Source organism: Arachis ipaensis, chromosome B07, assembly GCF_000816755.2.
Source record: "Arachis ipaensis cultivar K30076 chromosome B07, Araip1.1, whole genome shotgun sequence".
Classification (NCBI taxonomy): domain Eukaryota; kingdom Viridiplantae; phylum Streptophyta; class Magnoliopsida; order Fabales; family Fabaceae; genus Arachis; species Arachis ipaensis.
In genome coordinates, this window is record NC_029791.2 from 108,788,746 (window position 1) to 108,805,353 (window position 16,608).

General features: G+C 35.0%; 1 long non-coding RNA gene across 4 annotated transcripts; it reads right to left on the reverse strand.

Moving 5' to 3' along the window:
• LOC107608539 lies at positions 7,142–9,225 on the reverse strand. Of its 4 annotated transcripts, XR_001612897.2 has the most exons (6): positions 8,940–9,086; positions 8,192–8,336; positions 8,004–8,117; positions 7,609–7,692; positions 7,353–7,399; positions 7,142–7,210 (listed from the first exon to the last, which is right to left on the reverse strand). It is a non-coding gene; the product is annotated as an uncharacterized LOC107608539 (long non-coding RNA). The 4 variants fall into 4 exon arrangements; XR_002350291.1 differs by lacking the exons at positions 7,142–7,210; positions 7,353–7,399; positions 7,609–7,692 and adding an exon at positions 9,165–9,201 and having other exon boundaries at positions 7,995–8,117; positions 8,940–8,998; XR_002350292.1 differs by lacking the exons at positions 7,142–7,210; positions 7,353–7,399; positions 7,609–7,692; positions 8,940–9,086 and adding an exon at positions 9,165–9,225 and having other exon boundaries at positions 7,995–8,117.

A 16,608-nucleotide genomic window follows, 5' to 3' on the forward strand; every position in this document is an offset into this window, starting at 1 on the left:
TGCAAGCTTATTTCGTTTACAGTGTAAACGAGATACGTATTAAATTAATACGTTTAAAGTGTAAACGAGATGCAGTAAGACAAATTTTTAATTGCTATAAAAGAATGTGCAACCCTTGACATTTTTCACATACATTTCATTTCTTTTTCTCTCCCGTTTTTCTTACAAAGAGTAGGCAAAAATGTCCAGTAATAGCGGATATGTGGTTGTTTATGTGTAACCCAATTGTTGTATGAGAAACAGCGACAATAGGATGATATTTGAGTGTGAGAATCTGTTACTATTGCGCACTCGACGCATAAGTTCCTTATCCGAGTTGAAGAGTTTGATATTTAGCAATCTTGGTGGCACAGGGAGAAAAGAGATCGCAAAGATGGGGTATAGGTTGCTAGCACCGTTGGGTAATGGAGTATTCCAGTTTTGACTATTTCGGCTCCAGGGCGATGAGCATGTGCGACTCATGTTTGACATCCATGGAAAAATCATGACAGAACAAGTGATGGAGCTTTCCGCCTAGGTTGGTGATGTTGGTGGTGGTGGTTCTGCACACTCGACATTTGTGCAGGGATGACCCACCTCTCGCACCACCACCAATTCATGTTGCTAGTTCAGTGGAAGACATAGAGGTGGGTGAGGAAGACTCCAACGAGGAGTACGTTGCGGATAATAACGATAGTGATTCCTCTGAAGATGATGATGAGGAGGAGTTTATACCGGAGACACCGGCCGAGACAGTAGTGCGCTATATTTTGCCTCCCCCCACCCTATTCTGGTGGTATCAGATGTACCAAGTCACTATCATACATTAGATCTAGACGCCATGCATAAGAAATCTCCGTTTTCCAATACCGAAAAAAAGGATTACAACCTAGATGGTGGGGTAGAGTTTCGGATCGGTCATAGATTCAAATGCCGAGATGCAGTAATGCATGGTGTGAAGAACTATAGTATTCGCAGAAGTGTTGAGTACCGAGTGGTCAAATCGGACCGATTAAAGTACCATATGCATTGCTGTCAAGCTGCAAATGGATGTCTATGAAGTCTCCGTGTTGTTAAGACAGAACCTCGGATACTGGTGAGTTCAAGTTTAATTGAGGTGTATGTACTCATTTATGATTGCTATATATTGAGTAGTTTCCAACCATGGATGTTTTATTTCATTAGGGAAGTCCGGAGGGTTGGTGGAGTGCATACTTGTTTAGCACCCACCATGTCCCAAGACCATCGACAGTTGGACAGCAGCCTCATCTACAAGGTCATCTTGCCGTTGATACAGCATAACCCATCTGTCAGCATCCCTGTCTTGCAAGGTGCAGTCCGGTAGAACTATCACTTCAAACCCTCCTATAGAAAGGTCTGGATAGCAAAGTAAAAGGCAATTGCGTAGATATACGGAGACTGGGAGGATTCATACAACAAGGTGCCGAAGCTGCTGCAGGCACTGCAGAGTTGTTGTCCCAGAACGATTTGTGAGCTAAGGGTCGTACCTTACTACGATGGAGACCTTCTGGTCCTCGACTGTAGCATGTTTGACAAAGTATTTTGGGCTTTCCCATCATGTGTTGAGGCTTTCAAGCATTGCAAGCTATTTGTTTCTGTCGATGGCACACATTTGTATGGCAGATACGGTAGAGTGTTGCTTATTGGAGTGGCACAAGACGGTAATAGCAATATCCTTCCTATTGCTTTTGCAATTGGAAAGTTCGAGAGTATGGAGTCATTGTCGTTCTTCCTGGCTAATCTGAGACGACATGTCATCCACAAGCAGGCCTGTTGATTATTTTTTATAGATCACAGGCGATCAAGGTTGCACTAAGGGCCGATGATAGTGGTTGGCAACCCCCTAGGGCGTTCTACGCTTATTGTATAAGACACATGGCTGCAAACTTCATGTCTCATTTCAAGTCGACCGAGGACAAGTGATACCTTATAAACGCCACTTATAGTCCAAGCAAGGCTGGGTACGAGTGGTACATGGATGCCTTGAGAGGTTTGTCGCGAGAGATGACAGACTGAGTTGGTCGTTTCAACAAAGAGATATGGCTGCAACACTGCGATAGCGGTTGCCGGCTTGGTCATATGACAACAAATCTGTCGGAGTGCATCAACGTAGTTCTCAAGGGTACACGGTACTTGCCGATTTCTGCCATCGTTCGCATCATGTACGAGAGATTGCAGAAGTTGTTCGTGACGAAGGGTAGGGAGGCACAGTCACAACTGGATGCTGGGAATCGCTTCTCCCAGAGGCTGATGGCTGCCATTGAGAAGAACAGAGAAAGCATCCCGAAGCTGCGTTTTACTCATTGTGATCAATGGGCTTCTGTGTTTGTTGTGGAGGAGTTAGAGTCGTTCGAGGGTTGGTCGCAAGGTTCCTTCCGAGTTTGGCTAGCATCGGGTACGTGTAACTATGGGCTCTTTCAGTCTCTCCACTACCCATGCCGACATGCGCTTGCCGGGTGTTCCGTCACAAGAATCGAGTGGACTCTGTATGTTCATCCGGTTTACAGGTAGGAGACTATGTTCAAGGTGTACGAGATGGAGTTTCCATCGATACTCGATGAGTCCCTACTGCCGGAGTGGTATGGGACTCTGCTTCGTCCTGACCTACTCATGGGCAGGAAGGCTACTGGGAGACCTGTCTCTTGCTACAAATACAAAAAAATATTTCCTCTAATGCTGCATTTTTTTCTTTTTTTTCCTTATTTCTTTCTTTCTTTTAGTTAAATAAATGCAAGTTCATCCTCTTTCAAGTAATTTTGCAGCATTATGTATTTTTTCTTCTTCTTTGTTTGATTTTTTTGTTTTTATTTTTGTTAAGAGAGTAAAACAAGAAAAAACTTGAGAAGGTAAAACAAAAAGGAAAAGATGCATAAGAAAAAAAAGAAGAAGAAGATGGTGATGATGATGAAAAAAAAGCAGCAGAAGATGAGGAGGAGGAAGAAGAAGAGTTTTGAATTATGCAGAACTTATCAGAATAAAAATACACCCAAAATTCTAAAAATACACCCAAATATCTTCGTGCTACACCTAAATATCTTCTTGTTACACCCAAATTTGCAGCAAATACAGAAAAATATTTCCTCTAATGCTGCATTTTTTTCTTCTTCTTTTATCCTTATTTCTTTCTTTCTTTTAGTTAAATGAATGTAAGTTCATCCTCTTCCAAGTAATTTTGCAGCATTATATGTTTCTTCTTCTTCTTCTTTGTTTGATTTTTTTGTTTTTATTCTTGATAAGAGAGTAAAATAAGAAAAAACTTGAGAAGGTAAAACAAAAAGAAAAAGATGAATAAGAAAAAAAACAACAGAAGATGAGAAGGAGGAAGAGGAAGAGGAAGAGTTTTGAATTATACAAAACTTATCAGAATAAAAATACACTCAAATATCTTCGTGTTTCACCCAAATATCTTCGTGTTACACCCAAATTTGCTACAAATACAGAAAAAAATTTCTTCTAATGCTACATCTTTTCCTTCTGAATTGAACCACACCTTAACTACTTGATTGAATTCAAAACAATAATCAATTTCATTTTGGTTCAATTGACAATCTGAACCTGAATTATTCATTATCTTCAACAACGAGATAACTGATGCTGGAGGAGAAAGAGAAAAAGAAAGGAGGAGAAGAAATTTCAACGAAAAAAGAAGGAGGAAGAGGAGGAGGAGGAGGAAGAGGTAGTGTTGATGATGACGACGATAACGAAGAAGAAGAACGTGCAGTAATGGTACGAAGCCCGTGAATGTAAATGACTTGTAAAAATTTGAATGGGAAAAACGCTTGTATGTGGAAAATAATTCTTTAAATATTTGTATTTGTATATAAATATGTGTATTAAAAATTTGAAAATACTATTTAAGTACACGTATTAAAAATTTAGATGAGCTACTTAAAATTAAAATGTTTTAAAATTTAAAATTCAAATTAGAATAAATTAAAAAATAAAAATCAAATCGATACCATTTAAGTTGCAACAAATTATATTCATTTTTATCTTTTGAATCAATCTAAACCGTAATGCAAAGTATCATCTTAACTCATTTGCAAATTATGCATATCAAATCTCGTTTGCAACAAGATATGTGTAAAAAAATTTAAATCCCTTTCTCATGAGCAACCAAAATATGTGTGTAAAAATTTATGATTTATTTGGTTGACACTGGAAATAAGATAAATTCATAACTATTTGATTTACATTGCAAATGAGATAAATAAAAATTTTTTTTGAGGTATCTGTAAATATTAAATTTTATTTATTTAAAATATAAATACAAAAAATATTAAATGATTAGTATTTTTTTGGATTTGAATTTTCTAAAGTGAAAAAGTTGAGAAAGTGGTAAAGTAAAAGATTAATCACTAATTGATTTTGTAACTTCCGTAAAATATGTGTCCTATTATTTTAATTTGAGAGTTTTTTTTTCTTTTGATAAAAAATAAGGGCCAAATCCCAAAGGACAAAAGAAATCATTAGCTAGAATATAAATCTGTAGTACGGCGGGTTACAGTACTTCTACTTATATTTTCCGTTAGAAGTGGAACAAGGTCTTCAAGGGAAAGATCCATAAAGCAAAACTCTTCATTATCTACATTAGACCTTGTTAACTAATCATCACAACAATTAGCCTTGCGATAGATGAAATTGAATTTCAATTTTCATGGCCTTTTTTTTTCAACTCGCTTATATCTCTAATAGAGGTATTTTTACTGCAAGTTTAAGCTTCCTCCATACATTGGAATGTTATCTGTAAATCATCTCAACTACTACTCCGCACATACTCATGTCCCACGCCATACGGAGGCCATGAAGTGTCCCCCATAGCTCAGCTTGATCAACATTACAGTTCTCCAATCTAGTTTTGAAGCCACCGATCCATTCTCACAAGTTGATTCGTAGTAGCCCTCCACAAGATGCTTTAAAATATTTTGACATTATAGATCCATTTATGTTGAGTTTAACCCATCCTTAAGGAGGTGGTTGCCATTTTATTTGGAAGTTTTCTATTTTACAATGTTTTATGAGCTTTAGTTTTCTCCAAATTTTTGTGTTTCTTTGTATTTAAATTTTGATGACATCAAAAATATTGTGAAGCCTCTTATTTGGGGGAGAGAAGGTCTTTATACATTGTCATTTCCATAACCACTAACATGTGGTTAGAAAGTAATCCTTCCATTTTTCTTGAGTTGATTTCTCTAAGTTAAGTTTCATCCACTCTTGCAACTAGCCAGTAAAAAGGATAGGTATAGAGCTAGGATTTAGAAGCTTTACCCATAGAAAAGAAGCTCCAGAACAATCTTTTAGAGCATGGATAGTTCTTTCTGGTTGACCCTAGCAAATTTGGCATAAATCTGATATTCTTAGGAGTTTGATTCTTCTGTTAGATGTGAGGATTCAGTTATGCATAGCTTGCCAAATAAATATCTGAATCCTCTGCTATCTCTTCCATTTTTATATGATCTTCTATAGGGGTCTTTATCTATTTGAAATTGGGCCATGTGTTTATAAGCTTATACTACTGTAAAATTTTTGTGAAATGTGTGATGCAAGTAAATACTATCTTCATCATTTTTAGATTTGGGTATTGGGACTTTAGTAATACTTCTGACACCATTCTCATAAAAAAAATTGTTTTAACATGTCTATATTTCAGTCACCATTTTGCATTACATAAGTATTGAGTTTTGAGTGTATTAGAACATCTGAGATATTTTTATTTGTCACCTGTCTCAGAATATTCCTCTTTTTTATCCATTTATCATTCTAAAATTCTACTTGATCACCCTTGCCAATCAATTAATGTGTGTTTTTCTTTAGGAAATTAAGACCCAAATTTAACTATTTTTTTTCATAAAAAAAATATGATTTTTTACTGGTTAAGCCGCACTACAAGAATAAAGCCGATTAGCTACTACAAAATTTGTCATAAAATCACCGCTAATCTGATGCAAATTTTGATTTGTGACGGATTAGCTACCGCCTAGCAACTAATGCTTTCCTCGCTAATTTCAAGTCGCAGATTAGTGAGACAAATACAACAGTCGCTAATTCATCGGAAAGTTTTTTTAGCGACCGAATAGATAGTCGCAAATCCATCACTTTTATAAAAGCTAATTTCATAGAAAAAATAGACTAAACGATAGTCGCTAATTAGCGACAAACTCTACTGCAGCAGAGTCATCGCTAAATCTAAACTAACTTCATAGACAAAATTAAATGCTTAGTTGACGCTAATTAGCGAGGAATTTTTCCGAACCTAACTCGTCGCAAATTGGCCACTAAATATGATCGCAAATCCATCACATTTTGTAGCAAATCCATAGCTAATCTTTGAAAAAACTTTAATCAAATTTGTAGGAATTTTGTCGCTAAACCAAAGCTATTCTAAATGAGAAAGCAAAATTATGAAATAGTCACTAATGTGCTAGGAAATAATTTATAGGCAATTAATTGCAATACTATCGCAAATGTCATCGCAAATTCCTTTTAAACTAGTAACAAATCGATAGGTATGTGACAGATGTTTCAGTCACAATATCGTCTTTAATTTGTCACCATTATGAACGAATTTAGAATACCAATTTTTTCGGTATACTAAAATAAACCTCAAATTATTTTTTTATTTGAGTCATTTAAATAAAAGATTATAATGCATACAAATATAATTAGTTCATCAAAATTATAAATGTTTAAAAAAGTTCAAACCATATTTAAAAAAATTAGATATTGAAGCTTAACCTAATAATAACCAAGTCATCAAATGCCTATTCTATCTATTCAATAGCCCTAAAAAACATGACTTAATTAGTAAACTAATGAAGAAAAAATCTCAGTTACAATATCATGTAAAAGTAAGTATTCACTCACTTATTTAGAGATATTTCAATCTTGTGCACAAATGTGATCCTGCTTTCATAAAATTCATTACATATTATACATCTCAATTTCTCATTATACATTAAAAATTAAAAAAAATAAACAAAAAAATAAACAACACCTAAGACTTAGTAGTTGATATAGTGAGATAAATGTATTAACCCACATACTTGCTTCTTCAAAACTGTAGGTATCCACATCAGTATCTATGTTCACAAACATAGTTGGTTGATTTGCTAATATATTGTTGGGTAAGGTAGAAATATTGTTTTTTCCATCATTCTTTCCTTTTATTATTGTGCACAAAATATGAGGAGAATCATCTATTTTAGTATACCTGCAGGCATGAACAAAAATTTAAAATAAGATAAACCTTAAGTGGCCTCTCATGGTTAAGAAGACATCAGATAAACATTATTAATGATATCATAAAAATATATTTAACTTTGAAATATTTAAATACATAGAAAGAAACAAACCTTTATACAACCCCTATATTTGGTGTTAATAACTGAATTTTCTGGACCTGCAATGGAATAGAACAAAGAACTAAGATCAAATTTCAAATTAATGGCCACACTTTTGCATGTTCCCTTGACATTCAAAATATACTTAGATAATTCACTTGGTAATTAATATCTGAAGTTTGAGAATAACAAAATTAAAAATTATATGTAAGCACTAACCACAAGGCATAGCCGACAAGAGGGAAATTCTAACAAATAACAAACTTACTGATGCTTCATCAACCAATATAGATGGCAGTGTCTTCTCTGTTGCAATGACTACACCATTTGCAGCAGCAAGAGTGAAATACAACTACATATTACATGGTCTTGTAAAAAACAGGGAGCTTTTCTACCACAGGTGATCATCATATACTGAATACATTGTAAAAATTTTTGCCTTCTGCTCAGCTAATATATCACCAACATCTAACTAGAGAGCAGATTCTTAAGAGTATCATTTTTTTACAGTAGCTCTTATAAAAACCTAATACCAAAAATAAGTAGAAACCCCACACAAATTTAGTCACTAATTTCTTTCCTACTAAACAATTATAATTAGTTACAAGTACCAGTACAAATAAAAAGAAAAAGATGCCAAGAGGGAAAAGTAACGATCGTTACCTTATTCAAATGGCGGCCATGGAGAGCAAGCTGAGCAACGAGCAACAAGTTTGGCCACCAAAGAAAAACAGAATACCAGCAACAACCTTTGGCGACGGTGACAACAACAAAATTCTGCTGAATTTTAGAATTAGCAAAATGATAAAATGAAAAACAAAAAATAAAAAAAGTAAAGGGAGAAGATCTACTGGCGGCAGTGCAAGCGGCGGAGGTGCGGTGTTGCGAAGAGGAGGCAATGTCAATTCCGAATGCAGCGACAGCGTCGTTCACGAAGAAGCGCTTTCTCTCGATCTCAGTGGCTTAGCATGGAAAATTCTTGTAGTGTGACTACACCTGGAGATTAATTATTCAAGGGATTCACATCACACTATAATGTGAAAAAAAATCATACATCCTACTTATTCACGAAGTCATAACATGAAATCATATATCACAATAACTAACAAACAAACCTGAAATCAAAAGGGACAGAACAATAATCAACCTGACTCAAAAATCACTAACAAATTAGCAGAAGCACACAAACAAGTTAAAATCATTAACAATTTTGCAAAAATAGCAAGTGCAGAAGGAACTATAATCAACCTGACTAAAAAAAATCAAGATGCAAAAAAAAAAAAAGCAAGCGACCAAATTACACATAGAACCAAACTGAATAAGAAAGAACAAATAAAATCAAAACAAAAAACAAATCAGAATAGAACAAATTCAAGAATCAGAATCGTAACAACAAACATACAAACAGAACATCAAAAATTAGATTCATAGAAACAAAAATTCAAAACAGGATTAAGAAAATAAAAACCCTAATAAAATAAACAGAGCAATAAAATAAACAGAACACAAATCAAACCCTAAATCATCACTATAATTTCAAAAAAATTAGCAGTAAAGAAATAAAAGAACAATAATCAACAATAGGAATATATAACCAACCCGACACGAAGGCTCTATTTCTGGTACATGCTGCTATCTTGGATGGAGGACGACGGCAACTGTTGGTGCAGGGAGGAGTAAGATTTATACAGAAAAGGTGATTATACATAGAAGCATAGATTATGATTTATATACTAGGACACAAGAACAAAAGCTATAACAAATTACAGAGAGGGATAAACCCTAAATGCAATAGATTACACAGAGAAGGAGAAAGTATCACACCTGAAGCCAGGTAGAAGTGGAAGAGGACTGGAGGAGGGACAACCCACGGCTTCGGCAGGATGCTGTCAATGGCAGACGGCGGCTTCTTCCTATTGGATGCGAGCTGGCCACAAACGTGCAAAGCAGAGCATAGAGCAGAGGACTAAGGGTGAAGTATGAGACGCGCAGCGGAGAGGAGAACGGACGAGGTGGCAGAGACGAGAATTGCCCGGCGGTAGAGAGGGGAATTGACGACGCCGCAAACTGTGAGAAATAAAGTCTACCCAAAGCAGAGAACAATGAAGAAAGAAGAAGAAAATGAATGTTAACTATTACTATCTCCTTTACAGTAAATTGAAGAGTCTTATTTATATATGAACTCTAGAAGCTACTAACTCTAGTTTCAAAAGTAACTAATGTGGTTAATTATTTTTCCTTTATATATGCTATTATCCCCCCACAAACTCATGGTGGTTTGAATGCCAACCTGAGTTTGCTTTTAAATTTGTCAAAGCTGGCTAATGACAGAGGCTTTGTTAACACATCTGCCACTTGTTCAGTTGATGGAATATGTGTGACAGCAATAGAGCCTGTGATCACCTTGTCCCGAACAAAGTAGAGATCTAACTCAAAGTGTTTAGTCCGATTATGTAAGATTGGATTATATGCAAGCAGCACAGCTGAAATATTGTCACAAAATACAGTGGGGGAAGCTGGGCAAGGCTGATGCAATTCAGCCAGAAGATTTTGAATCCAAAGGAGTTCCATGAACACTGCTGCCAGGGCTCTATATTCAGCCTCAGTTGAGCTTCGACTGACCGTGGGTTGTTTGCTGCTTTTCCAAGACACCAGATTTGAACCATAGTACACACAAAATCTAGTTTTAGATTTTCTATCATCAAGATCACTCGCCCAATCTGAGTCTGAAAAAGCAGAAAAACGTAAATCAGTGCATCTATGAAATTGCAATTTAAGCTCAGCAGTACCTGTCAAGTATCTCAGAACTCGTTTAACTGCAACCCAATGTTCTTGGCAGGGGTTGGACATAAATTGACTCAGTTTGTTCACTGAAAAATTGATATCAGGTCGTGTAATTGTTGCATACTGCAACCCGCCCACTATGGAGCGATATAAAGTTGGATTTTCAAAAGGAGTTCCAGCATTGGCAATCAATCTAAGAGAGCTTATCATTGGAGTCATACTTGGTTTGGATTCATTCATGCCGGCACGTGTTAGAAGGTTATGTATATATTTAGTTTGGTTCAAAGAAATTAAGGAAGAGGAATGTGTTATAACTTCTATACCTAAGAAAAAGTTGAGCTCACCTAAATCTTTCAATAAAAAGGTAGAATGAAATTTGCTAAGAACAGTTTTTATTTCAGATTCGTTATCTCCAGTGACAAGCATATCATCAACATAAATAAGAACATAAATAGTAGAAATAGAAGTATATCTAGTAAATACGGAAGGATCAGATTTTGTTACTGTAAAGCCAAAAGATTGAAGGGTGGAAGTAATTGTTAAGTACCAAGCCCTTGGGGCTTGTTTAAGGCCATATATGGCTTTATTTAATTTTCATACAAGTTTAGGATTAGAGTGACAGAAACCTGGAGGTTGGGACATAAACACAGTTTCATGAAGAGTTCCATTTAGAAATGCATTGTGAAAATCATATTGTTGAATTTTCCAACCTTTTGATAAAGCAATGGTTAAAATCATCCTAATTGTAACTGGTTTTATAATAGGTGAAAAAATTTGATCAAAATCAATTCCAGCAGTTTGAAGAAAACCTTTTGCAACCAACCTAGCTTTATGTCTTATGATCTCATCTTTTGCATTCTTTTTAACAGCAAATATCCACTTACAACCAACTACTTTTTCATTTTCAGGTAATTCAACTAAGGACCATGTATTGTGATATAATAGTGCTTTATATTCTGTGAGCATAGCATCTCTCCATAAGGGATTGTGGAGAGCACTTTGAATACTTTTAGGCAATAAATCAAAATTAGAAGAGACTGAGAATTTTGCTACCTGAAGAGCTTTTGGAGTTCTAGTACCTGTCTTGGACCTTGTCTGCATTGGATGGATATTTTCTGAAAGAGTGGTTGTAGATGGGGGGTTTGAGGAAAAAGGCAAATCAATGTGAGTAGAAGTAATCGATATGAGATCTTGGGTAGAAGTTGCTGTCTCATTAGCCTGTGAAGCTGTCTGCATTAGATGTATTTGTTCATGTTCCTCACTATGATGTGTATCACCAGAATTGATGTTGGGCATTGAAGATGAAGGATCAACAGAAGAGGGATGAATGGATGCAATCTGAGGTAAAAAATCTAAAACAGTAGCATTGCTAGTGCAAGTTTCATTAATAGTAGTAGAAAAAAAGAGTGAGATAGAAATTGATGTTCATGAAACACTACATCTCTAGAGATAATTATTTTTCCACTTTTAGTGAGACACCTATATCCTTTTTGATTCAAAGCATAACCTAAAAATAAACAGGGTTCAGATCTGTATTCCAATTTATGAGCAGTGTATGGTCTCGTGTGAGGAAAACATAAACATCCAAAGATTTTCAAGAAAGTATAATCAGGTTTATGATGATATAATAGTTCAAAAGGTGATTTATAACATGTAACAGATGAAGGCATGCGATTTATCAAATATACCGAGGTTGCAAAAGCCTCATTCCATAGAGTTAAAGGAAGTGTAGCAGTAGATAATAAAGCTAAAGCAGTTTCGACTATATGCCTATTTTTTCTTTCTGCTTATCCATTCTGTTGAGGGGTATGGGGACAAGTGAGTCTATGAATAATTTCTTCTTGTTGTAAAAATTCAATAAATGTGTGAGATAGATATTCTCTAGCATTATCAGTTTGAAGTGCTTTAATAGAGTATCCTAACTGTTTTTCCATCTGAGTTTTGTACAATTTAAAAACACTAAAGACTTGTGACTTGTTTGTTAAAAAATATATTGTAGTGTGTCTTGAATACACATCAATGAATGAAGTATAATATCTAACACCTGTATGAGCAGTGATTGGGGATGGCCCCCAAATATCAGAAACAATCAACGATAAAGGGCAATCATAAGTAGTATTGGATGGAGAGTAAGGTAACCTATGAGATTTTGCTAAGCAGCAATGTTCACATACACTAGAATCAGAAGCATTTTTATTATACAGAGGTAATGAACAATTAGTTATAATAGACTTTACAATTGGTAAGGCTGGATGACCAAATCTTTTATGGTAAACATCCAATGTCAAGGTTTAAGCAACAAAAATTTGAGTATTGGATTGTCTAAAGTCTGATTTAGGAAGAGTCACTTTTTCAAAACGATACATTCCATTAATTGCTGTGCCTTTGAGAAGCACTTCTTTGGTAGCCTGAGATTTCACAAAACAAACATTAGGCCAAAACGAAAAATACACATTGTTGTCTCTAGCAAATTTGGATACACTAACAAGGTTATGTGCAATTGAGGGAACATGCAGTAAATCATAGAAATAATATCTTTTATCTGTTGGTTTATGATGCAAATATGAATTACCAATATGCTGAATTTTAATACCTGAACCATTACCAATATAAACTTGATCTTGTCCATGATATTCTTGTGCTTGTTGTAGGTTTGACGGATCAGGAGTACAGTGATGAGAAGCGCCAGAATCAGCATACCAAGATGGATCAGCAATTGTAGCAGGTGTAGCAAGCATTGCTTTGGGATTATGGAATGAGGGAGGTGGAGGGAGTGCATTGTGCATCGAAGAGGTGGGTGAGTTTTGTTGTGCATGTTGAAATTGTTGATCAAATCTAAAATAACAGTAACTAGCAATATGCCCAAACTTGCCACAAATTTGACATTGTGGCCGATTTGAGTTCCAAGAACCTCTTCCTCCACGATTTGTTCTTCCTCCACGCCCTCTTCGACCATAAGTGCCTCTATTAGGTGTAGGCGGTGTGTTTCTTGCATAGGTAGAATCAAAATTAGTCTGAGGAGAAGGTTGGGATTGAGTAAAATTGACCTGTACCATTGAGGGTTCTGGTTTCTTGAACCTCTCCACAATGTCTTCTTGAGCCATCAAGAGAGCTTCAAGGTCTGGAATGGAATAGGGTGGATCTTTGGCAGTGACATATGTCAAGAATGACTGATAATCTTCATTTAATCCATCTAAAATGACATTGGTGTATTCTGCATCAGTTAGAGGAGCTCCAACAGTGGCGAGTGCATCCACCACTTTTTTTATTTGAAGAAGATAATCTGATGCTGGACCAGTCTTCTTGATCGATTTTAATTGCAGTTGAAGTTGCCTAATACGAGCTTTTGTTTGTGATGCAAAGTGGGTGTGAAGTCGGCTCCAAATGTCATGTGCAAAAATACAACTAAGAACTCGATGTTTGAACGAGGGATCCAGGGATGAGTAGAGCCAGGAAGAGACATTGTAGTCATCAACCCTCCATTCTTTATATGTCTTTGTTTCATTTTGTGCCTTTTCATCAGCAGCTGATGCGTATCTTGTTGGAATCTTCTGTTGGTCCAGATGATCTTGAAGTTCTTGACCTGAAATTGTAAGAATAGCTGAATGGCGCCAGGTGAGAAAATTATCATCGTTGAGTTTTTCTGGTAAAGGAACAGAAAGGGGCTTTAGAATTGACGCAGAGGGTGATGCTTGAGTAGCAGCAGCTTATTGTTGATAATTTCTGGCTCCATGGATCTTGGGCACTATCTGATACCATGTGAGAAATAAAGTCTACCCAAAGTAGAGAACAATGAAGAAAGAAGAAGAAAATGAATGTTAACTATTACTATCTCCTTTACAGTAAATTGAAGAGTCTTATTTATATATGAACTCTAGAAGCTACTAACTCTAGTTTCAAAAGTAACTAATGTGGTTAATTATTTTTCCTTTATATATGCTATTACAAACAGAGAGAATGGTGACGGCGCGGGTGAGAAGGTAGAGTGACGAGGGATGGCGGCACGATGAGAGAGAGAGAGGGGGTTGAAGGGGCGGGTGAGAAGGGAGAGTGGCTGCAGATGGTGAAAAAAGGAGAGTGGTGTTGGGAAATATGCAAATAGGGATTAGGTTAGCTTTCTTCTCTGTTTTCTTTTTTCTTCATGAGTGAGAGTTAAAGGGTTGAGTGAGAGTGTGTGCCGCTGAGTGAAAGATGACGAGGGATGAGTGGGATTAGTAAAATTAGGATTAGAATTACCTAAAAAAAAATGTTTAAATGTTTAATGTAAAAATTTGTATAAAATTAGAGGTAGAATAGGAATTTTTTTACGATATATTGTCATTTTATTTTAATTAATATGGGAGATAAATGGTTTTATTGGGTGATTTTTACGTAATTTAAACTGTTTATTTAAATACGTAATTTAAAATATAATGTGATGACAGTTTTAAATTAAGTGACTCAATCGCTACAGTTTAAATAGACAGTTTTAAATTACGCGTTTAAATGGACAGTTTTAAATTACGTGATTTGAGTTAAGCCCATTAAAACCGCCTATCTCTCATGTTAACTGAAATGTTCTCATATTAATTTGAAATGATTATTCTAAAAGAGTACTATATTAAATAAAATTATTGTCTCCTAAGTATTATTTTGTGATATTATTAGATTAATTTTATATTGTATAAATACTATCTTACCAATTAACCCCATCAAACCGGCTAATCTGATTCAGTTTTTAGAACATTGTATATCATAAAAATTAATTTTTATGTTTTTTAAATCATAAATTTGAGATAAAAAAATAAAAATTTTGTAAATAATAAATTATTAATAAATAAAAATAAAAAAAATATAAAATTAATTTCTTAAACTCAATAGAAAAGTGGTTGAACAGGCACGTGAACCACTAGTTAAAGTAGTGATGGAATAAGGACTAACGTGTTTCCTCACAAATTAGTAGCAACTTGAAATAAGTGAGGAAAGTCTATCAGTTGTTAAGTGGTCGCTAATTCCTCACTAAATAAGCTTTTGATTAGTGACTCAATTGCGACCAGTTACTTCTAACATTTTCTCAGTTAGCTTTGGATTTGTTATAACTCTGCGACAGATTTTCAATGAGATTAGCGAGTAATTTGCTACAAAATAGGTAGGATATAACTTTTCTTTGCGACAATATTGCCGTTGCCAAGTCGCTCGCTAAATTAAACTTGCGACAATTTAGCGACAGAGGTATTTCGCTCGCTAATCAGCGACTTGAAATCAGCGAACGAAGTGTGTTGGTTGTTAAACGGTCGCAAATTTCTCACTACTTAGGTCCTAGTCTGTATTTCCACTTTAGCGACTAATTAGCAAGGAACACTTCCCTAGCTGAATGATTTATCCGTTGCAACGAGTTAGCGACAACTGTTTTCTGTCGCTACCCTAATTTTAAATTTTACAATATTATGTGACAAATTAGCGAGAAACTAGTTGCTCGCTAAAAATAAAAACTTTGATGACAAATTAGTTAGGAAATTGTCCATCGCAAAATGCATTTCAAGTCATTGTGACGGATTAGCTAGTAACATTATTCCTCGCTAATTAGCCTTTTCGCACAAAGTTTATTTAGCGACGAACTAGTGTGTGAATTGTTTCTCGCTAATTGTATATCAAATACTTGCGACGGAATAGTGACAATAATATTTCTCGCTACTTTACTTCTATTCGATTGAACCCATAAGTGACTGATTTGCTAGAACATTGTCACTCGCTAATTAATTTGTGACAAATTAGCAAGGAAATTTTTTCCGCTCTTTTTTTAGCTACAAAAGTTAATTTGCGAGAAACAAACTTACTCGTGAATCTTTTGCTAATCAGTCGCTTTTTTCAAGTTCGGATATTTTGTGACTGCTCATTAATTTTGTCGTTAGTGTGTCACTAATTCCTCGCAAGTTAATGACAGATTAATAACAAAAAATATTTCTCACAAAAGTTCGTTGCTAATTCGTCAAATTCTTGTAGTGCCGCTCTTCTAACTCTGTTCTACACTGTATAACTCTTGAAATACTTCTCTCCACAAATGGTCTTTTAATGTTAGAAGCCTCCAAATATTTTTTACCAAAAATGGATCGGTCATCAAATTGAGATTTTTAAAATCTAACCCACCTAAAAGTTTGGAAAGACAAAGACATATGAAATTAACTCCTTACTTTATTATTTTACTAACTTTTTCGCTTTAAAAAGCTTAATCTTGTTTTCTTATATTTAAGTTAACAATGACTAACTTTTTATTTTTTTTACTAAAAATATTGTCTCTAACATTCTGCATTTTTAAATAGATATTAATTTAAATATATTGTTAATACTCCAATAACTATACCCACAATAACTCATGTTTTAGTTGAAGACTTGTAGTTGTATATTATTCCACGACATACATTATTAAAGTTTAAAATAAACAAAAATATTTGAAAGTCATAGTTTGAAAACTATAAGGAATCATAATTTATTTTTTGGTTTTTTA